Source organism: Thalia democratica, chromosome 4, assembly GCF_965202585.1.
Source record: "Thalia democratica chromosome 4, ktThaDemo2.hap1.1, whole genome shotgun sequence".
Taxonomy (NCBI): Eukaryota; Metazoa; Chordata; class Thaliacea; order Salpida; family Salpidae; genus Thalia; species Thalia democratica.
Genome location: NC_139168.1, coordinates 31,980,423 through 31,984,829, shown reverse-complemented (window position 1 = coordinate 31,984,829; position 4,407 = coordinate 31,980,423).

Sequence of the window (4,407 nt, the reverse complement as noted above, 5' to 3'; positions counted from 1 at the left end):
ACAAGTTTTTATCTATTTTCGTAAAAACCAAATATAGATAATATCAACTGTAACATTTTTTTAATTAGAAAAAAATTAATAACTGATTAGGTACGAACTTTTCCTATGATTAATCATGAAGTCTTAAAGTTTTGTAAGTAAATGTATCACAGTTTCATTTCTTTATTAAATACGTTTTTTATGGCTTTAAAACAATTTTTCAAAAGTGTTAATGTTAACTGTTAACTGTATAATTTCTTTATGTTTTAGTGAAAGCAAGTATAAAAAATTATTCGACAGATTAGATAGTATTAAAAGTTCAACCTAAAATTGTAAGTTTTAATTAGAACAACAGATAAATGCTAAGTATTTTTAGGTATATTGGTAATATCACAGTTTTATTAAAGTTTTATATTAGCTTTGAGTTTGTACGATCTTCAATCTACCTTTAACAACAAAGTATCATTTTATCTAACAAAAATGATGCAACTTTTTATTGTTCTTCAAATAAAATTATTTAGACATAGTAAAACTTATAGTCTTTTTGATTAAAGATCTAAGATTTTTTTTGTTTTGGTTTAATTTTGTTAAATCAGTTTTCAATCAATTAGCTATCTTAAACTACTTGATAAACTTCGGAAAAGATTTGCATCAGTAGAGGACGAATTGTTAAAATTGTAACAATGTTATTCAACTGTCTTTAATTTCTGAACAAGGTATTCATCATTAACAATAGCAAGAACTTATATGTTTTGATATCTGGTAATGAACTTTTAATTTCTACTTAACATTAAGTGCTTTTTTTTTGGACTAAAGTTTTGTTTTATTATTTTACAACAACAGTAGTACATGAAAAAATATGTTTTTATTTTGAAAACAATTTTAAGCAGAAAAACGAAACAAAAAATTAAAAAATACTCACCAAGGTTTGCTTGAAAATGTTTGATAACTTCAGTTTTTTTTCTTAAAACTTTTATTTATACTTTTATAAAAATCATATTAAATTTTGATATACCTAAGTCAAATGTGTTTGAAAGTTTTGTTACATAACTTAAAACGGTATAACTTTAACTTTTTGTAAGTTATATTAGCAAGTTATCATTTAGAAATTTGTATTTCTAATTAATTTTCATGTGCAATTTAAGGAAGTTGTATTGTGAAATAAACAAGTTGTATTCACTTTAGTAAAACATTATGTTTTTGAATTCTAAAGCGAAGAACTTTGTTGTCATTAGGAATCCTCATTTCAAAACCATAGTTATTTATTTCAACAAACCACAAAAAACTAATGATTCAGATTTTTAAGTCTTTTTTCTTTTGTTTTAGTTGCTAACTTTTTTTTTTAATCTTCTGCATTTCAAATGTTTAGTAAAACAGTAGTATTAATTGTAGGCAACATTAATTTTTGTTCGGATATTTTCTTTTTTTATTGAGTATTTAGTAGTGAGACTTTAGGTCCAACAATAACTGTCTGAACACTTAAAGGTTTGTCACAATGTTTGTAAAGAACTATATAATAGTAGATAACGGATAATACTTTCTAAGTAGTATCTAAAAACAGCAGCGTAAAAAAATATAAAACATTTGTTTTTAAGTGAACAAGGTAAATGGATAAGAAACTTGAAATCATTTTAATTCAATTATTTTTTAGCTGATCAGTTAATTTCAGCTTTTCTTGATAAACCCAGTCACTTCGAAGAAAAATATACCCACCATTTCTTTTTGTAAGTATGTTAAATTATGAGCAATTTCATCATTTAAAGTTTATATATACATATATATATAAATTAAGAAAATAAGGTGATTATTCAAAATCGACAAACAAAATCTCAAAAAGTTTGATCTAAGGACCTGGTGTAAGAAAAAACCTTTCGGTTATAGAGTTATACACCACGGATACCTTTTAATATCTTGTCCAGGACATATATATATATATATATTTATTTATACTTGATTGATTAGTATTACCAGGTTTATAAAAAGACAAAATTATTAACAACTATCACTGTATAACATATTTATTGTTTTAACAGCACATTAAAAATCACTTATTAAGACGTTAAAAATTATTTAGACAATTAGGTCCCATTTTACAATCAAAACAACCATTTTCTATATTAACAAAAACGGTATAATGTATACTAACGGCATTTTATAACTTATATAGTTATGTTAATGAAAGTATACTGTCTAAATTTGTTTGTGTGATCTTTCCTAATATAGTCATAGTCTCTGTACAGACTCCGCAGTTTTATTCATACTTAATGAACATCTAAATGTCGTAGTTAGTTTGGGAAAGTATTTGCGTAATACTTTTTTTAGCTCTGTTATACTATAAATACATTTGTTGTTTTTACCGAATAAAAGGAATATCACTTATGGTAATTATTAAAGTATTACACAAAAATATTTTTAGTAAGTATTAGAAACTTACCAAAGTTGTAACTCGTTCTAATTTTGTATTAGTTTGAAACTAGTTTCAATTTGGCTTTTAGTAATAAAGAATTTATTTTATCTTTAAAACTAGTTTAAAACTAGATTTAAGTTACTTCATTTAAATAAGAAACCAGTGGTTCTTAAATTACTCAATTCAGTGCACAGTAAGTCACAAAAATTATAGCATCTGTGATATTTACGAATGTCTGAAATTAATCTAAAAATACTGCCCTTACAATTTTACTGCACTTGTTTCTAAAAAACGATTAACTTCTTTAAAAATTTGCAAAAATAGAAATCTTTTTAATATTTTATATAGAAGTTATCTATTTTTTGAATCTTGAAACTTCAGTTCTAATGATGTTATCTAATAAAACATACGAATAAACAAGTTTGTGTAATGTAATACAGTCACCTCTCGCGAACCTACGCACTGGTTTGGTTACGCACTCTCGTTTAGTTACGCATTTTAGAGTTCCATAAAAAATATTGCATTTTTATCTACATATATATTAAAAGTACTTTTGTTTACTATATATAATTTTGAACAGTGAATACTCTCTATACTTGTTCAGACTTATTAAAACTATGTTCCTTGACAGTTTAATAAACATTTAATTGCGCCTCAGTGTATTGAACTCGATGGCTTTGCTCTTTATATTTTAGAAGAGCTCCTTTTTATTTCTTTAAATTAAACAAGGTATAATGTTCACAATATATATGACATACAGTTTGTTTTCAACTCAATAAGTCTCTTATTTTAATTAGATTGTTCCTTGCTCAATTAAGATAAAACTGATCTTGCTTGGCTTTAGACAAATTTAATCTTAGGAGGGCAAGGAACAATCTACAAAAAAATTTTTTGAAAAAAATACACATAAAAAATTTTTATCAAAATGCTTTTTAATATATGTACAACTTGATTGAAAAAATGTTTTAGTTAACAAAAAAAGTGGGAGAGGTCTAAACTTTATTTAATCAAATGCATTGTAAACTAACAGGTAATATATTAGGTACATTTGCTACCTCTCGTTTAGTTACGCACTTTTGCTGTATACACATTGTGCGCAGATTCGCGAGAGGTGACTTTTCCAACCTTTCGTTATATACATTACTATGGCCAAGAAATAATTACTATTATTATACATAATAAGTAAAATATTAAACGACATAACTTTTAAAATGATAAAGGATAACAGAGGTGCATGCTTGGTATTTTTTTAACGCTAGACAAATCACAATCTTGTTTTTACTATGCCCTACTTCAGTTAAAATTTCTCACTCAAACTAGCTCGTCAGAAACTCTTAACTACCGCATACAACTTTTTCTAACAGTACTTTGAGCAAAATGAACCAAGGAGACGGAAAATGCGTTATGCAAAGCGAAAGATTTCGGCCCGCGATAAATTTTTAGCTAATACCTTACTTGTTTTTCAAAGCAACAATAAAGTAAAGATCTACAAATTAGGGTCCCCAGATCCGAATCTTATTTACAATTTAGAATCTGGCCGGATCCGGTATATAACTGCAAAAAAAAATTCTTGTGTTAAAAACTTACAGCTAACCTTTTTTTTTCAATGTTTTAGATTACCCCCTACATATAATAAAAAACGAAGACTACACAGTTCTGTCTAGACCTAGAGCAACAGTCTTCAGTTACTAACATAGACCAAAAACTTAAGTCCATCGAGTTGATATTAAGCGAAGAAGTCATCTACACTGCAGCTTAAATAATGACAGATGCTAGCTTTTGGTGACAACAAACAGTTACATGGTATCAGGAACATTTTGCTTTTGAATATTGGTTTTAACGTTTTGAGAATTCAGCTTGGCCTCCGGGCTGGAAGTTTGAACGTCTTAAACAACGATTTTGCCTTTCCGTGTGCAAGATTCAGCATAATAGACTAGCTCTTTTTAGTTGTTTAAATACAGTAAGATGCTTATACTATTAAAAGATTTTATAATCAGTTTCTACAATAGTCATAAAAGAAC